The sequence below is a fragment of the Cryptotermes secundus genome, unplaced genomic scaffold (assembly GCF_002891405.2).
Source record: "Cryptotermes secundus unplaced genomic scaffold, Csec_1.0 scaffold487, whole genome shotgun sequence".
In the NCBI taxonomy this organism is placed as follows: Eukaryota; Metazoa; Arthropoda; class Insecta; order Blattodea; family Kalotermitidae; genus Cryptotermes; species Cryptotermes secundus.
In genome coordinates, this window is record NW_019724589.1 from 154,672 (window position 1) to 169,519 (window position 14,848).

The window sequence follows — 14,848 nt, forward strand, 5'->3', positions numbered from 1 at the left end:
GCTGGGTAGCACGTCTGCCGCTCGGCCCTTCAAAGCGGTGATTAGGTATGTAGCTTTGTTCTGGTCCGACCATTGGTTGTGTTCCGCTACGACCTCGATAAGTTCTTCACTCTAAACTTGTACGGGGCGGGGTTTGAATCTGAGGTGGTATATCGGCGAAAATGACAGAGATTTTAGTTGTTTTCCTCAGTTCCTCCATTAAAATGGTTCGAGTAGACGGCAACCGCTTACTTAAAAATGTTTCCAACTTATTGTTCATCAGTTTTTCTACAATTTGACGCTATATATTCTGGGTTCTCAGAGCGTCACAAAGTAACGGAACAACAAAAACAGAGAGATACGTTTCCTCTGATAGTTCCTTATATTAACACCCTACTAGCCCGAATAAAAGGCGAGGTATTTTTTTATATTGCTTCTCAGAAAATAAGTGTCGCCTTATTTTCGGGCCCTTAAGGATACATAAGAAGAATTTATTATTTCGTAATATTAAAATTTTGTTTTGCAAAAATAAATCTGGGTTTCTCACTGCTTACATAGGTGGTCGCCTTGTACTCGGACTTACACGGGATTTCAAATGGATCTCGGTATCAACAGTACTATAGTGAGCAGGATGAAATGGGCAAGACATGTAGTACGGATTAAGATTAGAAATACATATAAAATATTAACTCAAAAAGGTGAAGTTAAGAGACCACTTGCAAGATTAACGGGTTTTATCAAATGCGAGGATTTTCCTGATCAAGCAAATACTCTGTTCCACTCACAAACTTTGATGGAATTCTTTCAATAATAAGAAGGCATATATTTTCAGCTTTAGCTCTCTGATTCTCTCACTAAAAATCAAAGCATATAATGTCACTGTACGGGGCTGGCGTGGCAGACATTTAATTGGCATTGAATGGGTAAGCGGACGCGCCTGCGCAAGACACTGCTCAAGTTGTTCGCCAGCCAAATCATAGGGCTTCTCGGCTTTGTGGAGGGGGGTAGGGGTGGCGTGGATTTCTAGCTTCCTGTTTTCCTCCATATATCTGAACAGACGTACTGAAGGACAAACATTTTCCGGAACTGTGATTTTGGGTAACCCATTACTGCTCGTATTCACTTATCGCAAACATAAACCTGTCATTGTAGATTGAAATATATTGTTATGGAGCTGATCGCATTACACGGATTTGTACGTTATTTATCGTGTTTCGTTGAGTGATAAGAATGCTGAAATGTTTCAAATGGAAGTTGTAAATCTAACTGAGCTAGACCTAAATATTTTAATGCAGCAAAAAAGATAAAACTGCCCCTGTAACCGGCCATGGAGGCCCATAAGGGTGTAAGAGGTCGAGGCTTCCATCGGATCACAGATGGCGGTGAGGTCAGCCTTACGCGCCGACCGCCCTTCACTACCCCTCGCAGGAATCACCCTGGTACTCATTTCTCTTAGAGGCTGAGTCGAACCTAGGACTAATTGCGGCTGGAAGGATTAGGTCCATTGAAAGCATCAATAATCTCATTGGGAATCGAATCCGCGACCATCCGGCTTGTAGCATAGTGTCTTAATCAACTACGCTACCGCGTTACCCCGTAGGATTTATTTCATATTTATCAGGAACTGGGAACAATTATTAAGTTAGATTTTAACAATATGTGTAACAATTACGAGAAGAGAATTTAAATTCCTTAATAAGCATTTCATTGTGTACTGCAACACAAATTTAATCGAGATGTGTTCAGTAGTAGTGAAGAATAAACGTTCCTAGAGACAGAAGGACACATTTTCCATACAAGACATTAACATTTGCATAAGCATGTTGAAAGGATAATCTTCTCTGATGACTTGTTCATATAGGATACTGTTCTCTCACCTCCTTGTACGTTTTCGAAGCTGTGGGCTTCCGAACTGTTTCTCCCACAAAATTTCTGTCTGCAAGCCTTGACTCCTCTATCTGAAAAAATATCTTGCTAAACGGAAAAATTTCTATTTCGCTCCTGTAGTTACGGCAGACGCCGGTCACAGTGGCCGCGCGGTCTAAGGCATGAACTGTCTTCGCTCGCTCGAACACTGGGATCGTGGGTTCGAATCCCACTCAAAGCATGACTACCTGTGTACGTTTAGTCTGTGTTTGTGTTGTTTTGTGTGTAGGTAGCGGCCTTGCGACGGGCTGATCCCCCGTCCAAGGAGTCCTACCGACTGTGTATAGATTAAGATACTGAAAAGTTGCCAAGGTCCACAGGGACTGTAGAGCCACAGACAGCTAGCTACATAGGTAGATAGGCAGTACAACATTGTAAATATTTTATGCGGTGTGTAATTCTCTGCATATATATATAGATATTCAGAGAATGCAGAAAATATCTGTGTGTGTGTGTGTGTGTGTGTGCCACAGACAGGCAGGAAGTAGGAAAATAGTATAATCGTCAGAAAGAGCGAAGTGGATACTGGGGAATTTCACTGGCTACAAGGATCACGACTTTTGGCAACATTTATTGATTGCCGGGTTGCAGACTCCACTCCCTGCCCAGAACACCGCATCACAGTTCTTCAATCATCTGATTTGAGCTCTAAACTTTCAAATACTCTCTTATCAGGGTCACCTCTTCGTTATATGTGAAACGCACTAAATAGTCACTCACGTTTACTTGCATTGATAAGTATACCTAAATGAACGCATAAGAAAATCTGTTGTAGTAATAATTGACTGGGATTAATTAGAACATAATCTGTTTAATTTGGTCTGCCAGGGCTACTCAGAGATATAATCCTCCTGACAAAGGTAGGAAATCATTCGTATTCCTTGTCAGACTGAGGGTATTTACGTGACCGTTGGCAGATAAGCCCAGAGAGAAAAACTCCATAACTCGAAACCTGTTAAACTTGTTAAACAGGTGTCCATTATTCAGTCTGTCTGAAGGTACTTCTCAAACAGGCCTATACCAGAATTTTTAAAAACAAATTTACTGATAGTTAGCTGGAACGCGTTGGGATAAATCGTAAAACTCTGTCGTGTTCAGTACATTCAAACGGGCACGAGATCAAGTCTGAAGTGGGCTCCACTGAATATTTTATATCCAGGTTCGAGTACGGGCTAATATAAGTACGTATAAGCCACAAGGGGCACCAAACTTTTGAGTCTTTCATAATTCTTTTTTCGAGACGACGAAACGAAAGCAGCGGCGCAACTTTCACTTTTTTAGCAAAACTAATAACAAGTTGCTGCATCGGCCTAACAGTTCTCTTGCTGTCAAGGGAGACTGGGTTGTAAGAAAAACTCAAATTTAATTACTGGCTTTCGTTTCTTTACGTAACCCACTACCCTGTTCATAAAATATGAATATGTTCATTTACTCCGGATATGAATCCTAGAGTAAAGCAAAACGATTTCTCTTTCGGGCTGTCTTCCATCTCTCCACATACTTCATGTAACTGGGTTCCTTCTTACCACTACTTTATATTTTCTCCTGTACGTAATATATTTGGGAAAGTACAGGGTGATTCATATAGAACCGGCTCGACGAAATGAGCTGTAATATAGTATATACCATACAGATATTAAAGTAATTTACACATATATTATCTTGTATTTTGTGCCGTGATCAGAGCAGGTGTTGAAAGTGTCCGCCGTTTTCAAGTAGGCACGCCTCCACCCGCGTTTGCATATTCGCCGTGACTCGCTGCAGTGTTTCTTCAGTGATGTTCCTGCAGACACGTTTCGGCATTGTCCTTGACCTTGCAGCATAAGGGCTGCCACTTGCCGGATCATGCGCACACCATTCGACTCAGCACGGCCCACGGATTATTATGTCGTAATTGTGAGCTGTTATATGCATCACCTGCGGAATTATTAGCAAATTCATCGGGCCGGTTCTATACGATTCACCTTGTTTTATGGTTGTAAAAAATCCATCTCTACAATTTGACGGATTTACACGCTTTGGGTCTCTTAAATGATAAAAATGATTCTTTTTGGAAATCCTACTGTGTGTGTGTGTAAGTTATGTATGTATGCGCGTCTCGTTCTTCCCTGAACTGTTGGACGAATTTATACAATTTGGCATCAAGGGCGTAGGGCGGTATAGGGTGAATCCGAATTTTTCAGCTCCAAAAATAAGGGCGCGTCAAATGGACCACACAATGTTATATTGTAGCATCCTACTGCACTTCACTTTGTGCTAAATGGTTTCACAGTGTCACGTGGAGCAGCATTTCTATAAAACTTACTTAAAGCTATTCACTTTAAACGTGATAGACGTCATAAAGATTTTAACTTATTAAAAGTTATTCAATACATGTTTCGACATAAAAGATCATTAGGTGCTTTACAATTATAAATTATAAATGAGGAAACTACTGTGCTTTCGTGTCGAGGTGTTTGGTTGTCACTATGCAGGTCCTTCTATGAGTATGTATATCTCTAACATGTATAAATATCTTCTATTAGAAATTTGTATATTATATGTATTAGTTTATCTGTGGTTACTTGTGTACTTACACGAAGTAGCGGACTGTTCTTGCTGTTGTGTTATGCTGCGCTTCCCTCTTGCTAGTGTTTGAGAGTTGGATTGATTCTATCTTTTATAGTGTTTATGTGACGATATCTGGTGTTTAATTCGAGTAATGCCTCTAATACCGGGTTATGAACGTCAATATATGTGTCGTTCACGCGTATCTTTCCAATGTGCTCAGATGTTTTTCCTTTTCTCTATTCTTACGACTTTTATTGTGTCAGTCATGTTCCCATATGCGTGTCCTTATTTAGTACATGGTTTGAATACTCTGAGTTGCCGTTGTTATTCGTTATTGCTTGTGCGTATTCTTTATATCTGGTTTTGGAATATTTGGCCGGTTTGCCCTATGTATTTTAGTGTGCAATCCATACATCTCATTTGGTATACGCCACTTGTTTCATACCTATCTATTTGTGGGTGTGGTTTTACTATGTTTTGTTTTCGGAATGCAATCTTTATTTGTGCCGCTTTAAAAAGTTTTGTATTTCTTTGTCTCTTTTCCGCTTTATGGTAAAATAGTTCATTTTGTTTCTTTTTGATGCTACAGACTTGTGTCTTTGTTGTGTTCTTGTTGTTTTGAACGCCTTATGCTTAAGTTTTTATTATAATTCAATGTTATGTAATATGTCTTGTATAATGTTTAATGCTCTCGTTTTTGCTTCATTTGTTATTGTGTATGTATTCACTCTCTTCATTAAATAATTAATGCTTGCTATTTTGTGTTCATACAGGTGGCATGAGTCATTCGGTATTACTATAGTATCTGTTTGCGTAGATTTTCTATATACAGCAAGTTCTAATTTTGTTTTCTTTTCGGCGAATTTTAAGATCCAGGAAGTTAATGGACATTCTTTGCACTTTTTTGGATGGAGAATTTTATACTAGTTTCTGTTTATAGAATTCTGTCAATGTTTAATCCATATTTGTTTTGTTTTAATCATGGATTATGAGGATGTCGTCTAAATATATCAAATATTCAATTATTTCATGTTTTTTTTTTAAGATTGGGTGCAGTTGTTTACGATCTATGTATTGGATGTATACTTCGGCTAATATAGCGGAAGGAGAAGCACCCATTGCCAATCCTTCTGTTTGTTTGTAATATTGTTAAGGTTCTGACTGTTGTTCGTTATTCATCAAAAGACAATGATCTACCGCGTATTTCGGCTTTCGAATCCAAGGTAATTTAATAAGGATCAGTCGTGTTTGAGAGAGAAAAAAACTGTAAACGTACCGCTGTAACAGGCCGCGGAGGCCCATAGGGCTGTGGGACGTCGAGGCTCCCACATTTTCTAGACAATCGGTTCACAGATGGCGGGGAGGTTGTCAGTTTTACACGCTGACCACCTTATACATGTAGGGTTACAAGCACGAAGCGGATGTACGTGTATGCTAGGGTAGACGGCCAAGCTTAGGAATCCATATAGATGCAACCCTTCGCATTTCGAGGATTGTAAAACCCTGAGGGTTTGTGAGATAGTCTGCGAAAGGCATCCGTAATACCCAACATGGATATCTCTACAAACCACACGTACAGCGTACTGTAATACAACTGTTTTAATAAATAATATTTTTATCTTGTTTTCCTTAATATTTATTACCGCACGCGGTGGCGTAGTTGATGAAACACTATGCTACAAGCCGGAAGGTCGCGGATTCGAGTCCTGATGAGGTGGATTTTTTCAATTTACTTAATTCTTCCAGCAGCACTGTGGCCCTGGAGTTGACTCAGGCTGTAAGAGAAATGAGTATCAGGAATCTTCCTGGGGGTAAAGGGCTGCTGGCGCGTAAGACTGACAACCGTACCGCCATCTGTGAGCCGATTGTCTAGTTAATTTGGGAGTCTCGACGTCTCACAACCCTATTGGCCTCCACAGCTTGTTACAGGGGTAGCTTTACCTTACCTTTGTAATTACGGACTACGATATGAATCTCTGCAACTGCGCTCGTAAGTTATTACCTGTAATGCAGTGATAGACGGAATTGATATCAGGAATGTAGAATTTGAAGTTCACACAGAGGTGGTTACGAGGGGTTCTGTCTTCTAGAATATAAGGTCATATAATACACTGAAAGTCAACCGACATTTCGGAGCAACATTTAGCCAGTATCTTCGGAATCGAACATAAGTCATGCAAGAAACCAGCAAAATTTTCGAATGCCATTATATTCTTTCTGTGTATAATGAGGGTATCAGCCACATGCCTGATATAGTACATTATTATTATGTTTTATTGGCTGTTATTCTAAATTGTGAAGGAAAAATTCAGCTATGACATCTCATATATGCGCCCCAATATTAGATATATCAGATGAAAATTAATTTCAATACCGTAAACGAAAGAGGCCTAAATCACATCTCAACATGAGGGATTTGAATCGAGTCCACACCATTACACCTTATTCATTTCGTGTCAATATTAATATTATCCTCCCATTTACGACTTGATCCTCCAAATCCAAGTGCTCCCTTCCCTTCAGTATGCTATTTAAGTAGGTTTGCACCAAGTAAGCATTGAGTCATATCCACATTCACTCTCACATAATATTCATATTACTTTATTATTAACAAGGCTGTACATACTTAATCTTATATTTCATATTTAATGTCACCAAGTCACTGTCACCTTTGCAGCAATGGCGGAAAACACTGAAATATTGCAGTTATAATTTTTATTTATGTTATAAAAATATAATTTGATTTCGTGCCGTTGATAATCTGTCGTAGTAATCACGCGGTGACCCAGTGACGAATGGCACAGGGTGGTTCACAATCACTTAAAACAAACAAATATTTCACTCGAAATGTTGTTCTGTGGTTTGATTCTGACGTCATCTAGACATGCTAATCAGTTAGTCAGAGATTATATAAGAATGTAATAAAGAAAGTTCTTTCACTTTTTCTTTTGTCACTTTTACACACGCAGAATAGATTAACGTAATAAGGCAAAATGACTCAGTAGTACAAGTACAAATATAAACACAAGAGGGGAGGTTTGTGTCGTGTTGCTTGACAGACAATCAGCAAGTCTAGGAGAGTACACAGTTAGGCATCTCAAGGAAATGATAAACGTTTCGTATACAGGTCCTATCTCCGTGTTCAGGGAGATAATTTGTATGGATCCCGACATTCTATATACCTGAAGACAAAGTCAGCATATTGAAACCCGAATATGAGACCTGTTTATATTCTGATGTTGTACAGTGTCCAAAAAGAAGAAGTGTTGTGAAGCTTTTAGGTCACTGTTCGAAATATTTAGAACCAGAAATAACAAGAATGACAACTGCTTCTCTACAATAACTTTCTGGAGTTTTTGGCAAGAATATTTGATTTACATTATTTACGAACTCAATTCTATATGTGTGTATGTGTGTGTGTGTGTGTGTGTGTGGGAGCAGTTAAGACAGACTCACTAATATATAGTATATAGTATAATGAGTAGTACAACGGTGTCCGAGTCTGAGAAATGGCAACTCCATATACCATTAATGTTTAAATTTGAACTCAGACATTTTTACTTGCATATTCTGTACGAATGTCATTAATGTGCGAGTAGACTATCTAGTCTCTGCAATGCCACCACAGCCAATGAACCCATCATAAAATTACAATGATAGGTCTTAGTATGAACAGTATTTGTAAGTATGAAGTGATATATATATTTTAGGCACTGGATTACACACATGTGTTTTCGAAAAAAATATATAAAAAAAAAGTATCCCTGTAATAGGCCATGGAGGCCCATGGGGGTGTGAGATGTTGAGGCTCCCACATTTTCTAGACAATCGGCTCACAGACGGCGGTAAGGTTGTCAGCCTTACGCGCCGGCTGTCCTTTACGCCCAGGAAGAATCCTGGTACTCATTTCTGTTAGAGGTTGAGTCGACACCAGGGCCATAATGCGGCCGGAAGGATTAGGTCAATTGAAAAAATCAACTTCATCGGGATTCGATTCCGCGACCTTCCTGCTTGTAGCATAGTACGTCAACCAACATCGCAATCTCGTGCCCACCTGTTTTCCAGAATAAAATCAAAACTATCGCTTCATGAATTGGTAGCGAAATTTGAGAAGCTATAACATAAAATCGCCGGACATCCGGAGATATGGACTAGCTCTATCGATGGGGTCCAACTGAGTAGGTTTTACCTGAAGACGGAGACAGAATCCAGTAAACGATTAATGAACTATGGTACGCAGAAGTCAAGGTCATGACAGTTTAGTGTCACAGGACACTAAACTGTCGAAGTGGGGAAGGCATAAGTGGAATAAGCATCCCATATTAATTTGAAAGGAAAACGTAATATTAAGAATACGAATTTAATTATCCTATGGAGACAACGAGGGCAGAGATGGTAGAATAAGAACAATGCCCAGTAGAACATAATTGGTCGATTTAAGAATTGAGATTAGCAGGAACTAAGCAAGCACACTAGCCCACGTTCATGGAATAATCCATTAAAATGAAGGGCACCAAAAACTTGTAGGATGTTTGAAGTTCAAATGAACATACTATAACGAGCATGTGCGAACTTTAAGAACGAAACAGGTATAAGTGACTTCTGATCTGGCAGAACTCATCCCATTTCATCCTTGACAAGTTAGCCCTACAATATATCCAAGAAGTCTGAAACATTACTTTGGATTACTTAATTAGAAACTCCTTTATTTTAATCAGATATGTTCAACGTTCTCTCAATGGTTTTCATTAGATTATATTGACAATTAAGTAGAAAACAACGTAAGTAAACGTAATTTGTACTGTATTGTCCTACATACTTTTTAGGACAACTGGATTCCATGCAGAAGGATAGAAATATTAGACATAAATTTTTCGTATCTAGGGCCATTTACACAACTGTGATGCACTCCGCATAATATATATATATATATATATATATATTGTTATTGGCTCTTTATGTCGATTGTCTGTCAAACTGTTCATGTGCTTCGTTGATGTGTAAACGCAATGGGAAAAAATTAAAACATTCAAATGCAATTAAATCCCCGGGGAAATGGTCCCACTATAAACAACAAACATTTTCCATTTAGTAATGTTTAAGTGTACTTTTATTTCTGGAATGTGAACAATAAAATAATTTGTGTTTTTAATGGAAGGGGCCCCGTATATCAAGTTCTACATGTTTCTATTCGAAAGAGGGGAGTTTTAACATTCTTTAACTCTCTGCAGTGTGAATTCCTTCTAAATAATGTATAGAAATTTAGGTCGTGCCTCACAGGAAACACATTACGTCTTCGTTACAAAGATTGACCGGTTAATTTAGTTCAGGGAAATAACTGCTTTCTATCGAGGGAACCATATGAAACACACACATGCACTATGTGGGCACAATGCAGGGCTTCAGTATGTCAGAACAGGTGGTACATACAGTAACCACTGGGCTTTGAAAGTTGGTTTTTTAGTTTTGAGTTCCAACGCGTTTTCATTTCGAAAAGGAAAGCATCGTTGCAGAGTTTTCTTAGAGAAGGTGTAAGCATGTAACGCAATGTTATAAATGGCGTGTTACTCTTTGTGTCTTCAGTCAACTAGCCCACTTCCTCACTATCATCATCCGCATCAGTGCTAGTTACAGGGCTTTTTTTATTGTTTAATTTTTCCTGGTTACGTACAGATAGCTCATTTAGAAGCGCCGTCTCTTCTGCTCTTGTTTGAGAACGTGAGTGAGAGGAACATACTCTGCAACTGCCAACAGTTGTAGCTGGCTAACTGTGGCTCTACAACTACAGAAACTGCATGCTGCCCTGAACACAAAAATAACTAAAATCCGTGGCCTGTAGTCCGCAAGCGAACTACACTGACCGAGCGACCGCCGTTTGTCGGCGAAGTTAGTATCAACTTTAGCGGATAGAGGGCATCGCGTGGCCAGCTCAACGAATTTCCACGGCCGTTAATTTCGGTTTTCTAGACCGGAGCCACTACTTTTCCGCTCAAGTAACTCCTCAATTATCCTCGCAAGGCTGAGTGGACCCCGTTCTAGACCCACTACTTCTCAGAAAATCTGGTAGTGTCGGGAATCGAACCCGGGAATTCTGGATCTGTAGGCAGGAACTCTGACCACTAGACCACAGAGAAAATAATTGTATTTGAATTAAAACCTGATTGATAAATCAGGCTAGGATATGGGGTTTACAGCCGCTATTCCACGCAGAGGATTATCTTATTGATGCTTCATCGGGACTGGCTCTGGGATCCATTCAATCTTCTAACCCAGTGTTTATCAACCCGTGGTACGCGTACTTTTAGGAGTACGCGAAGGGTACGTGAACACAAGTTAAATGTCTTTCTTTCTTCTTAAAATTTTAACTAATAAATATTTTGCAGTTTCTTCCAAACAGCCACCTACTATTAAATTATTTAATCAAGTATGTTGTAGTGGTAGAAAGAATAGGATATTTGAAAACTGTAGGTATTTGGAGCACTTCAAAAATATTTTTCTTTAAAAAGGGGTACTTATAAAAAGACAGATAAACACTTCTCTAACCAATGGATACAGAGGACGTTTTCCCCAGGGCAAAGCGATCCGAGCATGAAGCTGACCATGCCTCAATTTAATACAGATATAATTTAGCACTTAAAAGGTCAATACAGTTACGAGATCATGAGAATGACAATTGGAATTTCTTTACTTTATAGATATGTTTTGAATGATCATTAGAGAACGAAATGTGAGGATCCTTTGAATTTCTGTGCATGTGCTGAGGCGTAAAGAATATGAAAACACGCCGTTTTTTTCTGTCAAGTATTTTACAACAAGATAAGATATTTATAAAAGTAAAAGAAGAACTGTGAAAACAACTCCTATGTGCAATGACTAAGACTATTCAAGAACCTTCCCCTTTGGTTACAAGAAAATTGTCTATTCTCAATCACGCATCTTCTGTTTGTATTCAAGACGTTGTGCTCCCCTTAAAGGAGAGATATGTTGCCGTGTTTAGCTAAATGCAACTGTCTGGGTGATGGATGAACTGTCTAGAGGCGGAATGTGCTTCAAATTCTTCTTATGCTTATTCAAACATCCGATATTTTCATGCGCCAGAAGCCCACTGGTGAAGACGCCTCCTCATGGCGCTCAGGGACAGCCTGCAACAATAAAGATTAAATATATGAACAACAATAAGATTTCGCAAACGACATGTGAAAGAGTGTGAAGTCCTTCAATGACTTACCTACTTGGTTCTGAATGTCACCACCAGAGTGTGTGTGCATTCTGTGATATGACTCTAGTACAGTGTCTTTGTTGCAAATCCAGTAGTCACTTAGGTGGTCAAGAAAATCCCTTCCTATTACAGTATCGCATGTTCATTATTGTTTTCGCAGTCGTGTGCCAATGGATCTTATTATGAGCCAGTTGAGTTCAGTTCAAAACCTCACACTGTATTTCTCTAATATCCATTTCGGCTCTCATTTGATAGGGAAAAATATCTGCTTCATTACTGACGGGGTGATGTTCAAAACTACAGGGGATGGACAAAAATATGGAAACACCCAACAAAAACACATTACCGTGACTAATATGGTGAAGGACAACTTCTGGCTTGCAGAACTGCTTGCAGACTTCTTGGAATGGATAAATATAGGTCCTGTATGATTTGCAAGGGGATCTTGTACCATTCTTCCTGCAAATTATGGCAAGTTCTGCTATCGATGATGGAGGTGGATAGCGCGCACGCAGATTGCTCTCCAAAACAGACCACAAAGGCTCAATAATATTGAAATCTGGCGATTGTGGGGGCCATGGCAGACGTGACACTTCATCTTCGTGCTCAGAAGACCAGTCCTGGACGATGTGAGCTGTGTGAAAACGGGCATTGTCGTCTTGGTAAATGGCATCACCATTGGGGAACATAGTTTGCAACATGGGATGGACCTGGTCGCCCAAAATGGTCACATAGTCGTTGGCAGTGACGTGACCTTGCAGGGTAATGATGGGTCCGACAGAATACCACGATATGGCTGCCCATACCATGATCAAACCCCAGCCATGTTTCACTCTTGGAAGCAAACAATCTGCATCGTAAGCTTGGGATGGCGTTCTCCAGACGTAAACTCGGCCAGAAGTCGGAAACAGTGTGAAGGTGGAGTCATCTGAACAAATGACCATCTTCCATTGCTCGATAGTCCACATTTTATGACTTCGGTACCACACTCTCCTCTTAGTGGCATTTTGATCACGGATGAGTGGCTCTGGAATTGCAGCTCGTCCAGAAATACCCTGCTTGTGTAGTTCCCTTCGTACTGTTTTGGTACTGACAGGGTTTGTGAGCGTGACATTCAGTTCATCAGTCACTTTTGCAGCTGTAGTCTTCTTATTTTTCGTCACAATCCTACGCAATGTTCATCTGTCTCGATCACTCAACACACATTTCCGTCCACGCTGGTGTTTATCGGATGCGGTTTTTTCATTCCTGTAGGCGGTCATAATCTTGGATACTGTGCCTCGCGAAACACCAGAAACCTCGGCTACCTTGGTTACGGAAGCACCCACCATACGAGCCCCAACAATTTGCCCGCGTTCGAATTCTGTTAGCTCTGACATGATGCTCTAAAAACTGCACAGAACACTGTCTCGACAACAAATGAAGCTTGCAACGTATTACGGAGGTTGTACAGGTAGTGGTGTTGGTCAGATACGGCAGCGTGACCTGCAAACATCGCTAAAATAAACACTTCAATTCAGGCATGGATTTCACGAGGTGTTTCCATATTTTTGTCCATCCCCTCTATGTTCATGCAATCGGGCCCCTACAGTTACAGGGTAGTATTGTGTCATGTCCGCTAAAAGCCGGAATAGTTTAACCACAAGAGATGTCCGTTACTAGATTACGACCCAATAAACAGTGACGTAACCATGGAACACAAACACAACGTCAGCGTGAAAACAGTTATGCACGCAACAATAGGGTAATTCTGGGAAGCGGTGTTCTCTCCGGGTTCGTGCAGAGGCTATGTCTGGAAAACAGAAACAAAGCTGAGTCAGGCTGGTAAGAGTGAAGTGCAATTGCAGCAGTCTGTAAGTCACCAGGCCACGCCTGTCATGATGCAGACATCACTGAGCTCTTAACCCGCTACTGGCAGGAGTTCTGAACGCTATATATTTCCATTTTGGAATTGCGTAGTTTCCAAAACTTCAGGCTCGAAACTACTGAATTCACTGCATATACGAGTAAGCCAGTTTCAAACTTCTGCACCATAATGTCTCACATATTACTCTCATACTGCAAATGATGGCGCGCTCGACATTGTTGTGCACAAGAATGTCCGGCTGTCAGAAGTCATTGTCTCCAACATTCTGGATTTAAATCACCTACCAATCTGATTCCACTTGCTGGATCATGTTCGAGCGGCGAATATTTCGAACGCAGTTGACAAATTCAGACTGGGAGCGGTTTTCCAAACCTAGCCAGCCTGGACACTGTGGAGCAGAGACAAATCTCTTGCACCTGATGGAAATCGAACACCAGCTGTTCAGCCCATAGCCTGTAGCTATACCGAGTGAGCTATCCTGCATCGTATATAATACACAATATATTTTTTTATTTATTGCTAGTGGGGTGGGACTAAGTCCCTTGTACTGCGGCCACTTCTGGCCTATTGTACCAGCCCCAAATGATAGCTGAAGGTGATTGTGGAGCAATGAATGGAATGAAGTTTGGCAGGGGAAACCGAAGTACTCGGAGAAAACCTGCCCCAGGGCCACTTTGTCCACTACAAATCCCACTTGACCAGACCCGGGATCGAACCAGGACCGCCGAGGTGGGAAGCCAGCGACTAACCGCTTGTGCTATGGCGCGGCCTATAGAATACATATTAGGATATACATAATATTGTCGCGTATTGGGCGTATAACGCGACAAATAGCTTCACGATGTATTTGGTATAGCGAATTTTATTTCACATTCGCACTTACAATCACCCAAATTACAGATTTACGATTACTGCTATCTGCAGTATCACAAATAGTACACTCCAAATGCCGCAATACAACTGACTGGTTGCATGCTAACTCGGAACTAACGTAGCTCGAGGACTGGCTCGTAGGTAGCTCCAGGACTCACTGACTGTGAATAGCCTTCGCTGCTCCTTATGTAGCCTTGATCGGACAATTGTCGTCTGGTGCCGTGTTGCTAGCCACGCTGTCCGGAGTTGTTGACTGCTGCCTAGCAATCGCGATATCCCTCGGTGACGTCACCGCTGTTGATTCGCTTTGCATAGCTTCAAGGTTGCGAGGACTCGGCTAACGTCGGCTCCGCTCGGCTCACTTCGGCTCCGCTCGTGACGTCACCGCGCGTTGCGCGTTGCATAGCTACCAGGATGCGGGGTGATTACTCGCC

The 14,848-nt window shown here is 40.7% G+C and overlaps 1 protein-coding gene across 1 annotated transcript in view; it reads right to left on the reverse strand.

The window, feature by feature from the left end:
- Positions 1-10,531: 10,531 nt before the first annotated feature.
- The window catches only part of LOC111862349, a 426,180-nt gene continuing 421,863 nt past the window's right edge, over positions 10,532-14,848 (reverse strand). Inside the window, exon 9 of the mRNA XM_023847658.2 lies at positions 10,532-11,597. The gene's annotated coding sequence lies outside the window, so the exon portion shown is untranslated. The remainder of the gene's footprint in view (positions 11,598-14,848) is intronic.